The following is a 20,936-nucleotide window of genomic DNA, read 5'->3' on the forward strand; positions in this document are numbered from 1 at the left end:
AAAGATTTCTTACATGTACAGCCTCCTAGATTCAGTAGGCATTAGCCTTCAAAGAACTGGTCTTTTCTGCTCCTTTCCAGGCCTTCTCAGTCCAAACCCAGGAGCAGCAGACCACCAAGACTTCAGTCTCCGGCTATGCACAGATCTAAGCAGTGGAGGGCTCCCACTTCCAAAGGAAGGAGTAGTAAGCCACCCCCTAATGGAAAAACGGCACAATGACTTATCCTTAACTCTTCCAATCCCTGCTCAACTACTTGCTTCCTTAGGAGGAAAGCTCACCCTGCATGCAAAAAACTGGGAACTCATTACCCAGGACAAATGGGTTTTACACATAGTTTCCCTAGGATACAGATTCCACTTCCACTTCCACTCACTCCCAACCCCAAGTGGATGGCCAGACCTCCCCCCAAATCAGTGGGCGGAGGCCCAAAAACAAGTTCTCTCTCTCCTCAGTATCAGGGCTTTTCAACCTGTCCCAGCAGAACAAAGGGACAAGGTTTTTATTCAAGACTGTTCCTGGTTCCCAGAAAAGAAAACTCCTAGCATCCTATCCTGGACCTGTCTATTCTCAACACATTTCTGGTGGTTCTAAAATTCAAAATGCTAACTCTTCAACAGCTTCTTCCTATGCTAGCCAAGGATGCCTAGCTGGTAACCCTAGACTTAAAAGAAGCTTACCTGAACATCCCAGTAAGGGAATCCTGCAGACAATACCTACGTTTCAGGGCGGGGTCCATGCACTATCAATTCCCTACACTTCCCTTTGGCTTATCTACTGTGCCCGGGGTATTCACAAAGTGCCTAGCTCCAGCCCTTGCATTTTGCAGGCAGAGAAATATTCAGATTTACCCATACTTGGACGATTGCCTGATTCAGGCAGAAAGTCGGGACTTGCTATTACAACACCTGGCATTTGTAAAGAGACTTCTAACCTCACTGGGGTACATCATCAATGAGAAGAAATCACACCTAGTACCCTGCCAACAGATTGTATTCCTGGGAGCAAGCTTGAACACAACTACCCAGATGGCATTCCTCACTCCAGAGAAACAAGTTTATTTGACATCCTACTTCAACCTACTGGCCACCAAAACCCAGCTATCTGTAAGGAAAATCCTGCAAGCCCTGGGGTTCATGGCCTGTTGCACTCTGTTAATTCCATATGCAAGACTGCATATGAGGAAACTTCAATGGTATCTAAAAAGTCTATGGTGTCAACATTCTCAGGATCTGGACGCAATGATTCCTATCATTCCTTGTCTGAGGGCAGAGTTTCTTTGGTGGGCAGAGGCCTGCTACCACAACAAAGGACTCTCTTTCATTCTACCCCCTGCCATCCAAATCCTAACAACAGACACATCAGACTATGCATGGGGGGCTCACATGGCAGGGCAGTGCATTCAGGGCAAATGGAACCCAAAACAGATGCACCTGCATATCAATCAAAAAGAAATGTTAGCTGTACAGTATGCTCTGACAGCCTTCAAAGACCTTATTCTAACGGGACAACTATTGGTAAAGACAGACAACACCACAGTCATGTGGTACATAAACAAGCAGGGGGAACCCATTCCTACTCACTCTGCAGACTAACCTTGGCTCTGTGGAACACAGCCTTGAGCCACCAAGTGAACCTTTAAGCTCCAATTCCTGCCAGGCAAACTAAATTCACTGGCAGACAACTTAAGCAGAAATGTCATGGACCCACATGAATGGAAACTGGAACCCGAAATATTCAAGCTCTTGAGGAACAAATGGGGGACTCCAGAGGTAGACCTCTTTGGCTCCCCTCAGAATTACCAGTTGAACAAATTCTGCACCAGAACTCCCCACAGTCGAGCTTGGAAAGTGGATGCCCTGTCCTTTACCTGGGAAAGCCTCTCAATTTATGCCTTTCCCCCCTCTGCCTCTCCTCTCGAATGTTCTATTAAAGATCAAACAGGACAAGCCAGGGACAATACTGATTGCCCCAGACTGGCCACACCAGCACTGGTACCCACTCTTGCGCAGTCTGACAGTGCTGCAACCATGGCACGTGCCTCAGACCCTTTTTCTGCTGTCCCAGCAGGCGGGCCAGATTCTGCACCCTCAGCTTCAAACCCTGAAACTTGCAGCCTGGCTAATTCCTTGAGCTCACCTCTAGCAACCTTCAGTAAGCAGGTGCTGGATGTCATTCTTGAAGCAAGGAGGCCTAGTACTAGAAAGTCCTATTCAGAAAAGTGGGAAAGAGTGTTCTTGGAGCCAGGCTCAGGGGATGGGCACAATGTTGCCCAGCTTACCTCATATTCTAGATTATTTAGCAGAAATGCTCCACAAGGGCCAGTCTTTCTCTTCAATTAAGATTCATGCCTCTGCCATTTCAGCACATTGTAATACTGAGCCACCCCTCTTTTCTCATCCCCTGCTAAAACAATTCCTTAGAGGGGCCAAAAATGTAAGGCCCTCCAGGAGAGCTCCCACTCCAGCCTTGGGACCTTAACTTTGTATTGGAAAAACTCACTCTTTCACCCTTTGAACCAGCTGCTACAGCAGAGTTGAAATTCCTTTCTTGGAAAACAGCCTTACTTCTACCCATCACTTCAGCAAGAAGAGTGTCTGAACTACAGGCCCTCATGGCAGTGAAGCCCTTCATTATCTTCCATACGGACAGGGTTTCCCTCAGGACTAATCCATCCTTTATGCCCAAGGTGGTGTCCAGTGTGGCTCTAAACCAGTCCATTCATTTGCCTACTTTTTCCCCTAATCCTCAAAATAAGGGGGAAAGGATACTGCACTTTCTGGACGTGCACAGACAGCTTAGATTCTATTTGGACAGAACTAAACCTCTCAGGAAATCTGTCCAGCTGCTAGTTAGCTTTGCTGCAGGGCAGAGGGGAAGGCCATTTCAAAGCAAACCATTTCTAAATGGATAGCCCATTGCATTCATTTCTGCTACAAGCACCATGGAAAACCTAACCCACAGGGGATAAGATCTCATTCCACCAGGGCTGCATCTACCTCTATGGCATTTCTCAACGGAGTCTCTACCAGGGACATCCTGGAAGCTACTACCTGGAGCTCTGTACATACTTTCACCAAGCACTACCACCTGCCTATCTTTTCTAAATCCAGAGCTGGATTTGCCTCAGCAGTCTTACAGGGCCTGATTGCTAGCCCTAATGCTCTTTAACTGCCTCCACCCTTCCTTAGCTTTGGGAATCATCCCAAATGTGTTGACTGCAACAGTGAAACACGAAAAACATAGTACAGTTGTGTACACTTACCATAAGTGTAGATATTCGAGTGTATTCACTGTTGCAGTCCTGGTTACCCTCCCTCCAGCCCCTTGACTTCTCTTGGCTCTACCTTTCCTTCTTGTTTGGCGTGTGTGTTTGCTTTTTGTTGGGGGTATTCCATACCAATATAATTGCTTCCTATTGTGGGGGCACCTGGCATCTGGGGCAAGAAAAACTGATGTAATGGCGTCGGCTGCATGTTTTATACCCCTGACGTCATGGAAGAAGTGACAGCATCCGACGCGGAAATCCAAAGACTCTGGTATTCAGGCCAGCTGAGGGCTACCTGCAGGCAGATAACCATAATGTGATGACTGCAACAGTGAATACACTCGAGCATCTACATTTATGGTAAGTGTACACAACTGTACTTTCCTCCAGTTCCAGTGATCATCAGCCAAATCAAGTTACGTTCCCCAGTGAAGGTTATTATTTTAGCTTATCATAAGCCTTCTACCAAGAAAGTCTACCTCAGCAAATGGAAGAGGTTTTCTATTTGGGCTCGCCAGAGGGACATAGATTCCTTTTCAGCCCCCATGTCCGCTACCTTGTCCTTCTTGTCTTGCCTTTTTCACCAAAGGACAAGTTTTTCTATGGTAAAGCTTCAGCTGGTGGTGATATCCAACTTCCATCTGGACGTTAGTCCGGTCTTTTCTTCAAGATTGTCTGAAGCATTTCTAAAAGGGGTTTTCTTACTTCTCCCTCCCTTGAAGGATCCTTCCCCTCTGTGGGATCTTTCTTTGGTACTGCAGTCTTTGACTCTTCTCCCATTCGAACCTGCTGCAACTTGTGATATCAAATTCTTATGTAAGACGGCCCTTTTAGTTGCTGTTACTTCCATCAAAAGAGTCTCTGAATTGTAAACCCTTTGTATAAAGCCCCCTTTTATGGTTTTCCAGAAGGACAAGGTTTCCCCTAGAAACAATCTTTCTTTTGTTCCCAAGGTGGCTTCGGAAAATAACCTGAATCAGTGTATACAGCTTCCAGTCTTTTTTCCCATTTATTCTAACAAACGCGAGTATCAGCTGCATTGCCTGGATGTTTATAGATAGCTGCATTCCAATCTAAACAGGACTGAAAATTTTTGAAAATCTGACCAACTATTTGTTGCATTTTCTCAGGCCAGGATAAGAAAGGCCATATCAAGAAGTCGCCCCCTCTCGTTGTATTGTCCTCTGCATAGGGCATATCTTATCAGCTTAACAACAAGGATCTTCCCAAATCTCTTAAAGCCCACTCTTCTAGGTCTGTGGCTACTTCCTCTGCATTCTGGGCTAGGTCATCGTTGGATGACAGTTGTGATGTGGCCACTTGGTCAAGTCCTCATAGCTTTGTGACACACTCTAAGTTGGATCTGGTGTCTAGGTGTATGTAGGGCATCCTTGGTTCTGCTGTGCTCCGGCATGTCCTTCCTTGAGGCTTCCCAGGATTTTGGATAGCTGGGGACTCTGACCCATCCATGATCAATAATGACACAGATATTATCAGAGTTATGTACTCACCATAACTTGGCATCTGTGCTATCTGGTGTCATTATTCATCACGTTCCCACCCTCCGTCCCCCTCCTTCTGGTGGCTAAGTGAAGCTTGGGGGTGTTGCATGGGCTGATGGTCTGTATTTACATAACAGACATATGAACATTGTTAATGCAAAAAGGAAGATAGTTGAGTTCTAAATACAATATAAAGATACATCACATCTTGGAAAAAAAAAAAAGCACAGCAGCAAGATAAAAAAACAAGGAGTCAGTTACAAAGTTGGCCTTAAAAAAAAGCAGTTAGGTAAGAGAAAGTCAGAAGCAGCTGTGTAGCTTAAACAACATTAGACTACCCGAGGAAACCCCTCTATGTTGGTAAAATCTTCTTCACATATCTTTACATATAGCAGTTTAAATCATTATAACATTTCTGCAACAGTGCCTTATGACTGAAGTATGAGATATTGAAAAGTGAATATTGAATTTCTCATCCTGCAAAAAAAAAATCTCAAGGCTCTCTCTCAATTCTCACTCTGCAAGGAAGCTCAAAGAGCTTGTCATACACTAAAAAGTCTTACCAAACACATTTAGCTATATACTTAGCTTCACTTCAAACAGAAAGCTACAAGTACAATATTCATGCCAATACTGCATTAACAATGAATAACAGCTTAATACATACTTTGAAATTAAAGGCACCAGACAAGGGTATTTCTAAGTATCTAGGTCCATGTATGGGACAATTCCTTAGCAAACTCGATCTGAGGATTATGGGTAGGGAGGAGCTTGAGCTCAGGAGCTGCCACTCACTTTGCTGGCTCATATCCGAAGGTCAGGTCCGTGACCCATCTGTTATGAATAATAACACCGGATAGCACAGATGCCAAGTTATGGTGAGTACATAACTCTTTTTTTTTTTTTCTCAGCTACTGTGAAAAAACTTTGGTAATATATTGCTGAGAAAAATTAGAGGGGGGTAGTGCTGCATTTTGGACTACTGTCTTGGTACAGCATATACTGAGTACAATTCCTTTTGTAGCTTAGTACCTAGAGCAGTGTCACCAATTTTTGAATTGGATCTATTGATGAACAAAGTTGTCTGGTAGTGTGTGCCACTTTTACTAGATTGTTTAATGCTGAACAGGGTTGAGTATGTAATAGCTTATAGGAATAAGATCTTTGCCAGTAGCATCTGGTTAAATGTGCAAGTACAAAACAGTGTTGATTGTTTTTTCTTAGGCTTGCTGCAATTTTGCAGCTCTGTTGTAGGACAGTGGCCATTTTGTAACGTACTGACTTCTTAGGGGGTTTGGATGGCTATTTCTTTATACACTAGCTTGGACAATAGTGGTGGTTCTGTTATTCCTTTCTTTGAATCAGGGAGTAGTTTTTTCCTTAAAAAGAGCTCCTAATTTATCGTAGATGTCTTTGGTATTACTGATGTGTTCCTGGAAGTTATGTTTATGAACTGTTATAATTCCCAGGTATTTCCATGCTTGCACTGAATCTGTGGATTGTTATTTAATGAAAATATTTTGAAGCCTACAACCAAGTGTAGAACACAAGTAAAAACATTAGTAGTAATCAAACATGACAGTTTAAAGTAGAACCGCAAGAAATAGTGACTCTTTGATTGTTCAAATGACCATCTGTGTACTATAGTTGTTACTCAGTCGAATGTCAGTATTTCAGTCTTTTTTTTAGTTTACTGTTCTCCAGTTTAAGTGAGTCAAAATTGTCTGGATGCTCCACGACAAGGGTTTGTAGGTTTTCAGCTGGATGTAGTATTATCCAGTTATCTGTGTGTAGTATAATTAGAATAAGAATTCCATTTGTGCCTTTTTTTGGTTATTACAGTGAATAGCAGGATCCTAACTATGGATCCCTTTGGTACTCCAATACGTTCTGTGTAGATATGGCAGAATATATTTTGTCATTGTACTGCTGAGGTTCAGTGTTTGAAATAGCAATTTGTTTAGTGTAGAAACTGTGTAGCATCCCAGGTTTTGTAGCCCTACTGTAACATTTGGCAGCTTACTACATCAAAATGTAAGAATTCTTAAAGTGCAGCAAAGATTAGTGCTTTGTATTTGAGTTGCTGTGTGGCCAGTGAGATTTAATAGGGCTGTTTGTGTGCTGTGCAGTAGTCTGAATCCATGTTGAGTTTATGTACTTAATTCAGTCATGCTGCATTTTGAGCTTAGCCAGTATTATTCCAACAAATTACCCTTGTCTGTGTAAGAGCTTGACTGCATAGCTTGGGGACAGATTTTTCCATCTCAATGTGCTTACTCAGGGTTAGTTTTAAAAAGGGACAATGACCTACTTTGCTTGATGTGTAGTGGAACTTGGATCCAATGGTGTGGGGTTCATTGGGACAGATTTGTATCTCATTAGCAGGCTTTGTTTATATTTAGATGATGTATATTTCTAGAGTGGGTATTGGTGATAATGGCAGTTTTATGAATAAGTAGGAATTCAAACAAGACTGCATCTGTACGTATTATTCCATAAAGTAGAAGAAGTGGGCTAGTCTGAATAGAGATTATATCTCACAGGATCATTTGTATTTAATTGAAAGCTTTGACATGTATCCAATAACTATATGAAATCATGGACCAAAAAACTGAGATACAGATGCAGGCTAGTGAGTACAAAAAAATAAACACTGGCACTTCTCTAAGGAGAGTGGAATTTAGGAAGTAGGCAGTGGAAATGATTTGAGAGGTATTAGGGAAAAGAGATTTCTTGAGAAGGAATAGCAAGTAAGTGAGATAAAATGAAAATGGAGTTTACAAAAGTGGTATGAGTAAGAGGGAAAGAGCTATGGGGAACGAGTAATACAGTTTTTTAGAGGGGTTAGTTTGACAAAAGTTAAAGTATTACAGAATCAGGAGAGTCTCACAGAACAAGAAAAGGAGCAATTACTGAATGCTGAAGGGAAGATAAGGTAGCATTTGAATAATATACATATGTTTAAAAAGGCTGCATTTAAGCATAGATTTTTGATAACTCCAGAGAACAAAAACTTTTAACACAATCACTGTGGCAATAGAAATTAGAGTTATCACCAAACTTGGATGACAAGAAAAATAGCTATTCATTCTGTATAGACATACCTCTTAAATGTCCCTGATTTTGACTTAAATTTTAGCTCTGCCGTTATTAATCCTTCCTAAAGCTGGTGACGTTTGGAGAAAAAGTGGTGAATTACATTTAATAAATAATGACAATAATTAGTCCTTTTTTAACTTCAGAAAATGTATATTAAATCTCTTTATTATGTAAGTGTCAGTAATTAATAGTACCAATATATAAGAAGTGACCCTTATTATTTCTGGATTTGTCCCTGATTAGTGGGGAGCTTTGTTAACAGTATTAGAGATATTTTAGGAATATTATGAAAACTGGTATAAAGCAGAGTAATGTGGAAACCAAGAAAAGTCACAAATGGAAATGTTTTTAGAAGTTTCAACTGTATCACAGTCTTCATCAGAACAATTACGAACTGTTACATCTTCCTATTTATACTCATCCACTAATTAATTAATTACTTAATTAATTAAAAAAAACGCCAAAAAACTTAGATACATATCATTGTATAACTAACATTATAAATACATATAGTGGAGATACTTCCACAAGTATATAAGTAGCTGTGAATGTTCATATTTACTAATGTAAACGGTCATGATGAATCTCCACACTAAACTATATATATAAAATCATACTTATAAAAATGTACATATAACAATTGTATATAAAACATGTATAATAAATATGTATAAAACAATACATGAATATTTTTGTAAAAATATATTAGTAAAAAATACAAACACATATATGTTGATGCATGAATAACTTGCTATAGTACATTAATATATGGTGTGTTATATAAACTAATTATATAACTAGACTAAACTAAAAAAACATCTACTAATACTATAAAGTTATAAACTGTATTATCATTGAGCATCAATAAATAAATATATAGTAAATTATTGGACTACTTCCATAAGGATTCAATAGGCTATTGTATCTATATCCAACCTATGCAAGGGCTAAAAAAGGTTTAATACTTATAAATTCATTTAAACCCGGTGTTCTTGTGGAATCAGTTAAGATTTGCCACCTACTTTCATATTGTGCTAGCTGCATTTTCCAATTACCTCCATGTGGTGCACATGTCACTTGATCGATTATTGAAAACAAAAAAACATGGTCATTACCCTTTTCTAAGATATGCCTATACAATGCATTTTTAGTGTCACATTTTCATATTTTATATTGGTGTTCATATATACGCTTTTTTAACTGTCTTTCAGTCTTTCCTATGTAATGTGCATTGCATTTATTACATATCGAAATGTAAACCACCTGTTTCGTGTTACAATTACCCGTCCTGCATTTGATAGTGGTACGACAGATATCATCCAACTTAATGAACTTAGCTTGGTTTATATATTTACACTGTTGGCATCTTCCACATTTGGATGTACCCTTAAATATATCACTTGTATCCATTTTGTAGCTAGCTCTTTCCAATAAATTTTTCATGTTTGGGGCTGTCTTATATACACATTTAGGATATGCTCCTAATATTTGTTCAACATCCATTGTGGTTATTACTTTCCAATGTCTTTCTAAGATTTCTCTAATTATACATGTGTTAGGAGTGTATGTTAGTATGCATACCCTTCCACTATATTCTTTCTCCAAAAACGGCTGTTTATCCATTTTGTAACACCCTAACAGTGGTGGGTACTTGATTCCCCATTCATTTTGCACATAATTGATGACATCATGAACCATACTTTCGGGATATGCCCTGCTTAGAAATAAATCTTTGATCACTTTGAGCTCAGCTTTCATAATGCACTTAGTAGATGACATCCTCGCTGCTCGAATACATTGCCCTTTGATCACATTTTTGAATACATAAGGGGGGTGATTACTGCTATAATGGATATAATCATTCGAGAATGTAGGTTTTCTATAAATTCTAGATATGAAACCTTGCTCATTATGACTCAATAATACATCCAAATATGAAATTTCCTTATGACTAAAGTTGTATGTAAATTTCAAAAAATCTACAGTATTATTCAAAAATTCCATAAATTTGTGTAATCTATCCACTGATGCATTCCATAATATAAAAATGTCATCCAAATACCTAGCATAATATGCTATATCTGGGAAATATTCGCTCTTAAACACATGTTCCGACTCCCATTCCAACATCACCAAGTTCGCGAAAATGGGAGCACAAGCTACTCCCATTGCCACTCCCTTTGTCTGTCTTAAATATTCCCCTTGAAATAAAATGTAATTATGATCAAGTACTAGTGACATCATATCGCATATCAAACAGATTTTATCCCAAGAATAATCTGTATACTTTCTCAAACTGTTCTCAAAAAATTCTAAGCCTGCCTCTTTCGGAATACTGGAAAATAAGTCAATAACATCCACTGTGAGATGTATCAAATTTGGACTCCATTTATCATCAGTTAGTTCCCCTAAGAATCTCCATGAGTCCTTCATTATATGCGGAATCTTATTGTAAATTTTCTGTAACCATCTATCAATCAATTTACCAATATTAAATGTTTTAGACCTAGATCCTAAAACTATTGGCCGGAGGGGTGGATGATCTATAGATTTATGTACCTTGGGTATTCCTACCATCTTAGCCAACACCGGATAATCAGTTTTTAGAAATAAATATGTATTATTGGATATCCTATTGTCAATAAGATATTCTTCTATACTTAAGTCTATTCTCTTGTGTCCTATATTAATTTGATTTATAGAAATATTTTCGTAATTACCAGAATCATGTAGGAGGTTATGTATGTCCTGATTATATTCATCTGTATAAAAAATCACAGCTCCACCTCCTTTATCGGGTTTCATTACTCTTATATCTTTGTTACACAAAATTTTGGATAGGCTTTTTCTTTCAAAGGAAGAAAGATTATCATGAACATTATTCCCATTTTTTCTCAACTTATGTGTCCAATAAATATCATTGCAAACTAATTGTTCAAAGTTATGCACATGTGGGTTGGAAGTTGGTATATATGTACTCTTCCTAGTAAGATCTGTGCCTGCTATCCCTTTACTTCTTGTATCTTTGTCTTTATTCTTATCAAATTGTAAAGCTAAATTAAGCTTTCTACAATACATTTTAATTTCCTTGATATTATCCACTAAATTCCATCCATCCATAGGTATGAACTTCATTCCTTTACTTAAAAGTTTAGCACAACTAGTGTCAATCTCAATCTCTGTATAATTAAACACTTTAAAGCCATCATATGAAATTAATTTTGGCCTTTGTGTAACAGAATTGTTGTCCAATCCACTCAAACCCTCATTATTTCCCTTCACATTACTACTTGAAAGGTATGAATGCATAACTTCTAACTTGTTCACGGACTTAGGGACTACACTGGTCAAGGGGATAAATGACTGTTCCTCTGCATATATGCTTACGTCCTGTACCATTGTTTTTGGGCATTTCGTGCTGGGTAAAATCTCCCTCCCTGAAAATTTTCATCCCTAAAAGAATTCTTGGATTGTTTTCTCTTGAACTGATACCTCTTAAAATCCTCTGGAGCCCTATAGTTTGGCCAAACATATGCTCTGTTATTCTTATATAAATCCAAATCACGTGTCATTTTCCTATTTTTCCTTTCCACTATAGTATATATTTTATTATCAGCGTTAGTGTATTGTTTCATATATAACTCCTTCCAATATTCATAGTCCTTATGTTTAGTAATGGTGTTATTCATACTTTCCAATTCATCTGCTAATTTAATAAGTTTTTCATCCTGATATTTAATTAACAATTTTATAAAAGCATATCCAAAACCATCAAATAATTCATTAAAATCTTTAACAGTATCTGATGTATATGCTATACCTAATGGTAGCTTAAAAAATCTTAAACCTTTAGGTACTATTTTTAATTTAAGACATTTTGATAAATAATTGCAATCTATTTTTGTATTCTTATAGGCAACAAGTTTTTTACCAAAGTCATAAATTAATTCCTTCAAGGATGTATATATACATTCAGTGTTCAAACATTTCTCCTTACTATTTCCTACATCTACTTCAAAAAAATCATGACTGTCCCCTAAAAAATGCTCAATCATACATTCCTCATTAAACACTTTACCCTTACATTTCATTCTAGTTGTATTATTTTCAAAATCACCTTGTTTGCCACAAAATTTAGTTTTACAAGGGCTGGAAACCGCATGTAAAATAGAATGTGAAACAGTACCTTTAGTGTCCAAAGAATTCTTAATTTTGTTATTACCATATTTCTTCACTGGTAAAGCTTCTTTTGGACGTGCCCCTGTAAAATGTTTGTCAAATCGCGCTCTACTGAAGCTAAAATCAAAGGTAAAGTCCTGTTCAAGCGTGTTACATGGGCGTTCGTTAAGTAACTGTTCATCTTCATGGTTGAATAGGTCCAGCCCCATATCGCTGTCCACTTTCCGCATCTCCGGTATATCTAAATTGTGGTTTGGGTTATAGTTAGTATCAAAGACACCTTCCGTGTCTCTTAATTCTCTAGGAAATGCACAGTCCGGTGTGCAAACATCATCGCCTCCATGCTGTCTGAAAACGGGACTGCGCGCATGCGCATTCTCCCCCTTACGCTTACTGACATCATCCGTTTCCTCTTGTGAACGTAAATGTGCGTCTTTGGATTCCAAAACTTCCGTGGACCCACGAGACTCTGCTCCTTCTCCATTATTAGTTACTAAATTAGTAACCAGTAGAAGTAATCTGTGCACTTCACCCTGAAGTGCTGTAACATCAGCTCTCAGTTCTATGAATTCATCCCTCGACAATGAAGCAGCAGGGGAATTCAGCCTCTCAGCTATCCGTAAAGTAACTCAGAACCACACGTAAGAAAGCCAACACTGTAACAAAACCTGATGTGCTGAAGGTGAATCACTGCTCGTACGACAAGGATGTAGTAAATATATTTATTCTTACACAATCATGACTCAAAATAACTGGTTTAGCGCTTTCAACTGTATCACAGTCTTCATCAGAACAATTATGAACTGTTACATCTTCCTATTTATACTCATCCACTAATTAATTAATTAATTAATTAAAAACCCGCCAAAAAACTTAAAGATACATATCTTTGTATAACATTATAAATACATATAGTGGAGATACTTCCACAAGTATATAAGTAGCTGTGAATGTTCATATTAATATAAACTGTTTTATACATATTTATTATATATGTTTTATATACAATTGTTATATGTACATTTTTATAAGAATGATTTTATATATATAGTTTAGTGTGGAGATTCATCATGACAGTTTATATTAGTAAATATGAACATTCATAATATATACATCCTTGAAGGAATTAATTTATGACTTTGGTAAAAAACTTGTTGCCTATAAGAATACAAAAATAGATTGCAATTATTTATTATTTATTTATCAAAATGTCTTAAATTAAAAATAGTACCTAAAGGTTTAAGATTTTTTAAGCTACCATTAGGTATAGCATATACATCAGATACTGTTAAAGATTTTAATGAATTATTTGATGGTTTTGGATATGCTTTTATAAAATTGTTAATTAAATATCAGGATGAAAAACTTATTAAATTAGCAGATGAATTGGAAAGTATGAATAACACCATTGCTAAACATAAGGACTATGAATATTGGAAGGAGTTATATATGAAACAATACACTAACGCTGATAATAAAATATATACTATAGTGGAAAGGAAAAATAGGAAAATGACACGTGATTTGGATTTATATAAGAATAACAGAGCATATGTTTGGCCAAACTATAGGGCTCCAGAGGATTTTAAGAGGTATCAGTTCAAGAGAAAACAATCCAAGAATTCTTTTAGAGATGAAAATTTTCAGGGAGGGAGATTTTACCCAGCACGTAATGCCCAAAAACAATGGTACAGGACGTAAGCATATATGCAGAGGAACAGTCATTTATCCCCTTGACCAGTGTAGTCCCTAAGTCCGTGAACAAGTTAGAAGTTACACATTCATACCTTTCAAGTAGTAATGTGAAGGAAAATAATGAGGGTTTGAGTGGATTGGACAACAATTCTGTTACACAAAGGCCAAAATTAATTTCATATGATGGCTTTAAAGTGTTTAATTATACAGAGATTGAGATTGACACTAGTTGTGCTAAACTTTTAAGTAAAGGAATGAAGGTCATACCTATGGATGGATGGAATTTAGTGGATAATATCAAGGAAATTAAAATGTATTGTAGAAAGCTTAATTTAGCTTTACAATTTGATAAGAATGAAGACAAAGATACAAGAAGTAAAGGGATAGCAGGCACAGATCTTACTAGGAAGAGTACATATATACCAACTTCCAACCCACATGTGCATAACTTTGAACAATTAGTTTGCAATGATATTTATTGGACACATAATAAGTTGAGAAAAAATGGGAATAATGTTCATGATAATCTTTCTTCCTTTGAAAGAAAAAGCCTATCCAAAATTTTGTGTAACAAAGATATAAGAGTAATGAAACCCGATAAAGGAGGTGGGGCTGTGATTTTTTATACAGATGAATATAATCAGGACATACATAACCTCCTACATGATTCTGGTAATTACGAAAATATTTCTATAAATCAAATTAATATAGGACACAAGAGAATAGACTTAAGTATAGAAGAATATCTTATTGACAATAGGATATCCAATGATGCATATTTATTTCTAAAAACTGATTATCCGGTGTTGGCTAAGATGGTAGGAATACCCAAGGTACATAAATCTATAGATCATCCACCCCTCCGGCCAATAGTTTCAGGATCTAGGTCTAAAACATTTAATATTGGTAAATTGATTGATAGATGGTTAAAGAAAATTTACAATAAGATTCCGCATATAATGAAGGACTCATGGAGATTCTTAGGGGAACTAACTGATGATAAATGGAGTCCAAATTTGATGCATCTCACAGTGGATGTTATTGACTTATTTTCCAGTATTCCGAAAGAGGCAGGCTTAGAATTTTTTGAGAACAGTTTGAGAAAGTATACAGATTATTCTTGGGATAAAATCTGTTTGATATGCGATATGATGTCACTAGTACTTGATCATAATTACATTTTATTTCAAGGGGGAATATTTCAGACAGACAAAGGGAGTGGCAATGGGAGCAGCTTGTGCTCCCATTTTCAACAGTGATGTTGGAATGGGAGTCGGAACATGTGTTTAAGAGCGAATATTTCCCAGATATAGCATATTATGCTAGGTATTTGGATGACATTTTTATATTATGGAATGCATCGGTGGATAGATTACACAAATTTATGGAATTTTTGAATAATACTATAGATTTTTTGAAATTTACATACAACTTTAGTCATAAGGAAATTTCATATTTGGATGTATTATTGAGTCATGATGAGCAAGGTTTCATATCTAGAATTTATAGAAAACCTACATTCTCGAATGATTATATCCATTATAGCAGTAATCACCCCCCTTATGTATTCAAAAATGTGATCAAAGGGCAATATATTCGAGCAGCGAGGATGTCATCTACTAAGTGCATTATGAAAGCTGAGCTCAAAGTGATCAAATATTTATTTCTAAGCAGGGCATATCCTGAAAGTATGGTTCATGATGTCATCAATTATGTGCAAAATGAATGGGGAATCAAGTACCCACCACTGTTAGGGTGTTACAAAATGGATAAACAGCCGTTTTTGGAGAAAGAATATAGTGGAAGGGTATGCATACTAACATACACTCCTAACACATGTATAATTAGAAAAATCTTAGAAAGACATTGGAAAGTAATAACCACAATGGATGTTGAACAAATATTAGGAGCGTATCCTAAATGTGTATATAAGACAGCCCCAAACATGAAAAATTTATTGGAAAGAGCTAGCTACAAAATGGATACAAGTGATATATTTAAGGGTACATCCAAATGTGGAAGATGCCAGCAGTGTAAATATATAAACCAAGCTAAGTTTATTAAGTTGGATGATATCTGTCATACCACTATCAAATGCAGGACGGGTAATTGTAACACGAAACAGGTGGTTTACATTGCGATATGTAATAAATGCAATGCACATTACATAGGAAAGACTGAAAGACAGTTAAAAAACCGTATATATGAACACCAATATAAAATACGAAAATGTGACACTAAAAATGCATTGTATAGGCATATCTTAGAAAAGGGTAATGACCATGGTTTTTTGTTTTCAATAATCGATCAAGTGACATGTGCACCACATGGAGGTAATTGGAAAATGCAGCTAGCACAATATGAAAGTAGATGGCAAATCTTAACTGATTCCACAAGAACACCGGGTTTAAATGAATTTATAAGTATTAAACCTTTTTTAGCCCTTGCATAGGTTGGATATAGATACAATAGCCTATTGAATCCTTATGGAAGTAGTCCAATAATTTACTATATATTTATTTATTGATGCACAACGATAATACAGTTTATAACTTTATAGTATTAGTAGATGTTTTTTAGTTTAGTCTAGTTATATAATTAGTTTATATAACACACCATATATTAATGTACTATAGCAAGTTATTCATGCATCAACATATATGTGTTTGTATTTTTTACTAATATATTTTTACAAAAATATTCATGCATTGTTTTATACATATTTATTATATATGTTTTATATACAATTGTTATATGTACATTTTTATAAGAATGATTTTATATATATAGTTTAGTGTGGAGATTCATCATGACAGTTTATATTAGTAAATATGAACATTCACAGCTACTTATATACTTGTGGAAGTATCTCCACTATATGTATTTATAATGTTATACAATGATATGTATCTTTAAGTTTTTTGGCGTTTTTTTAATTAATTAAGTAATTAATTAATTAGTGGATGAGTATAAATAGGAAGATGTAACAGTTCATAATTGTTCTGATGAAGACTGTGATACAGTTGAAAGCGCTAAACCAGTTATTTTGAGTCGTGATTGTGTAAGAATAAATATATTTGCTACATCCTTGTCGTACGAGCAGTGATTCACCTTCAGCACATCAGGTTTCGTTACAGTGTTGGCTTTCTTACGTGTGGTTCAATGTTTTTAGAAGACTTAGTTATGTCAAGGATAGAGGAAGATGGGGACTCCCAAGATAGCTGCACACTGATCAACTGCATAATTTCAAATCTCCCAGTGTGAAAACATAAACTGAGAAAAAGGAGTCCCATTGATTTTTGGTACAATTCAGTTATTGGCTAGTTAATACACTGCTTGGATGGCAGCAAAGAAGAAATTTGGAAAACCTGAAAGAAAGTCCACCAGAAAAGGTCAAGAAAAAACAGTCTGAGAAGGATTCTGTAGCTGTTCAGCAAAAAGTTCAAACTTCAGCTTGGTTCAAGAGATGACTTCCAGTAATTTAGAGGAAAAAAATACATAAAAAGTACTCGGAGGTAATTAAAATGAAACAATGGAAGAATATGTCACTTTAAACAACAAAAGGTTGAAAAAATAGAAGAAGCTTTAACCATTCAGTTGAACTGATAAAACTGCAAAGAAAATCGGAGGTTGGCATGAATAAAAAGCAGGATGAATAGGTTTCTCAAGAAGAACTGTTTAAAAGTAGAGTTAAAATGCATAGACAAAACCTGAGATTTTCTGCTGTACTGGAAAACTGAAAGAAACTGCATTAATTTTGTGAAAGCACAAATAAGCAACTGGACAGTTAATCCACAGCAGAATTTATTTGAAAGGGCACATTGAGATTTACTATCATGTACTCTACACACAAGCGGTCTAATCCTCCATTGTTCAAAACCATTCCATGAAATTTGGAATGCTGAATTCTTATATACTCAACACAAACACCAAATCTAGAAACTTCTTACTGCTCTGGACCCAGGAACAAGTGTTACCATGGGTCCAGAAGGGGGACAAGGTTGGACAGTCTCTCTAATGTCAGTTTTCAACATTGTTTGCAATGCAGGACTCTCACAGGTGGACTCGTCACCTGTGTCATGTACATGATTTTAAATCTTGCATTGAAAGTATGCTGCAAACCTTGCCATTAGAAAGCAGCCAAGTCCTGTATTAGTAAAGATGTAATCATACCAGCAGAAAAGTTGATCCCAAAAAAAATTGAGGCAGAGGGCCAAGTATTAAAAATTGGAGACAGCGAAGTGTTTGTAAAAAAAATGATTATTGAATGTACACCAGGCATACGAGCAGCATATTTATCCCAGCAATCAGGGAATGTTGAGAGGCAGGTGTGAAATTCAGTTTGCTGTATCCATCTGTCTTCAAAGTGTGTTTGAGTCAGTTTTTGACACAAAACAGGCTAAGGAGGAAATAAAGTTTATCCAACAAAGTGAGTCAACATGTTCTCATTCTTCTGATGGTAAGGTTCATAGAGAGACTTTGCTAGTAAATTTCTGAGTATTCTTTGCTGAGGGAAATTTAAAGGTACAATGGAAAGCAGTTCATGGAAATAATTAAGTTTGAAACTGTGGGAAGTGAGTAAGAAGAATCAACTTCCCTACCAGTCTTAATACTTAATGCAGTTAATAGAACAGTGTACAGTTTAATTTTATTTAAAGATAGCCAGTGCACCTTCCCTTGAAGCTAAAAGTTAATGTTTTCTAAAAGCTTACAAGATGATTTTTGTATCTGGGAGGGGGAGAGAGAAAAAAGACAACAGTCATTGTAAGTGGGAGCACAGGCTGTAGCATGCACTTTAGTATGGGTGATCTTGATTGCAGGTTAGATAATGCCTATAGATGCAGCCATCAATTTGGGGCAGTTGTACCCCTCTGGAGTGCTAAACTTCATGTTTTGAAGATGTATGTAGTTGTGTGCGCTTGTTACAAGTTAATAGGAGATTGCATGGGGTGTTTTGTATTTAGTTATTTTTTTCAAACACCTTTATCGAAGTATCACTTGTTACATAGGCAAATTTACATTTATATAAAAGTAATCAAGCTATATTAACATAAACATTATACTTCAAATATATTATTACATATCCTATAGCCTAAGCAATATTACATATGTATTTAGATATTTGTTCGAGGGTTTTCATTAAAACAAAAAGTCTTGAAAAATGTGACCGGTTCAAACCAAGATGAGAAGAAACAACTGTACAAAAGATTAGTCTGCCAAACAGTATGTGCATGTAACACAAAAGCTGGAAATACATATTTACAAAATGTGTCATGTATAATAGATGAGAACTGTAGCTTTTTATCATGGTGGCCATGCTGTCCATATTATCCTGATATGTGAATAACCTTACAGGTATAGATAAGAAAAGAGTGTTGAATTGTATTAAGAAATTCATAGAGCAAATAGCAATGCTGCATGATGCAAATTTGTAAAGAAATGAGCATGTGAATTTGACAGAGAGGATTTTGGAATGGATATTCAGCAGAATATCAGGGAGAGAGAAAAGGAGGACAATTAGATGGGAAAGTAGAACTTCATCCCTGGTTTGGCACCTCTCTCTAATGGACACAGTTAACCTCTAAATAGTTCATCCTCAAGGCCCATGCTTACACTTATCAAGGGTATCAGAACTTGTCAGAGATTTGGGATGCATGGATAGGCTTAAAAAGGCCCTTGTGGTCATTAGCCTAGTATACACCTATGAACCTATTATACTAACTGCTAGAGGGCCTCCAATAGTGATGGATGAGAAAAAAAAGAGAACATTTGTGGATTTGTGGTAGTAAGGGACTATTGGAAAAAGGAAGAGGATTATAATGGCATGTTTTTATATTCCACCAAAAACTGCTGTTATGGAATTTAAGAAAATCTGGGGAGAAAGCTTTCAGCAGGGAATATTATTTATAGGTGAGACTGGAATTTAATAGTAAGGATGTATCAGGGTGATGTAGCAGGGGCAACATAACAAAAAAGGTAGATTTCTGAAAAAGAATTATGAATATATTTGGTATGGAAGATGTCAATTCAGTAGTAGGAACTCTGACAAAATCTACACATTATTCCTGGAGATGCAATAAGTGGGCTAGACTAGATAGAAATTGTATTTCACAGAAATATGTGCATTTCTTCGAAAGCTTCAGTACACATCCAATAACTATTCCTGATCATGCACCGGTAAAATTAAAAATAAAAATTTAGGATAATGAAGTAAAAATAAGATACTGGTGCTTTCCCACTTACCTATTAAAAGGACATGAATTTAAGGAATGGGTAGTGAAAATTATTTGAGGGTTATTAAGGAAGATAGAAATCTTAATACGTTGTAACTAGTGACTGGGATAAAATGAAAATGGAGTTTAAAAATATGGTAGAAATAAGAGAGATAGATGATTAAGAAGTAATAGAAATTACTTAGAGGGGCTGACAAAGGTTAAAGTATTTGAGTAAGGGGAATCTCACTGAACAAGAGGATTAGCAAATGCAGAGTGGTAAAGAGAAAATAAGGCAGTGTCTGGATAATATGCATGAGTTTAGAAAGACTGCATTTAAGCAACTATTTTTTTCTACCAACTCCATAGCACAAAGTCTTTTAGCTTATGACTTAAGCAACAGAACATTGAAAGGGTTGTCACCAAACTTAGGGAACCTATAACAAGAAAAATAACCAGCGATTCTGTACAGGTTTTAGAGATATTCTGGAAATTTTATGAAAATGCAAATAAAACTAAGAAATTTGGAAATCAAGTCAGAATACAAATAGAAATATTTATGGAATCTTAATTATGACAAGGTTAGGGATAGACGAAGCTCAACAACTAACAGTTAAGAGGTGGTGCTGGGATAAAAGTGATGTATAATCAATCTTCAGGAAAGTTTCCAGGAACAGATGATATTACTTTGGAAATTTAGAAATTAGGAGGGAAGAGCGAGAGAGAGAAAGATCTTGAAGGTTTTGTTTAACAGTATTTTAAAAGGAGAGGAACCACCAACATTTTGGAAGAAAGCTGTGGTGGCTGTGTTACCTAAAGATGGCAAAGACTGTTCAGACCCAGCTTCATATAGACCCCTTTTAAATTTAAACCATGATTATAAGGTGTTTGTCTAAACTAGCTAAAAGAATGACAAAATTGTTGCCGGAATTGATAGATATGGAGGGGCAAACATTTAACAACATTAACAGAATAATGATGAC

The 20,936-nt window shown here is 36.3% G+C and overlaps 1 protein-coding gene across 2 annotated transcripts in view; it reads left to right on the forward strand.

The window, feature by feature from the left end:
• The window catches only part of DENND4B (DENN domain containing 4B), a 2,518,380-nt gene that overhangs the window by 1,339,486 nt on the left and 1,157,958 nt on the right, over positions 1-20,936 (forward strand). The gene's annotated exons all lie outside the window — the stretch shown is intronic.

This window comes from Protopterus annectens, chromosome 8.part0 (genome assembly GCF_019279795.1).
Source record: "Protopterus annectens isolate FY-2018-M chromosome 8.part0, PAN1.0, whole genome shotgun sequence".
Lineage (NCBI taxonomy): Eukaryota > Metazoa > Chordata > Ceratodontiformes > Protopteridae > Protopterus > Protopterus annectens.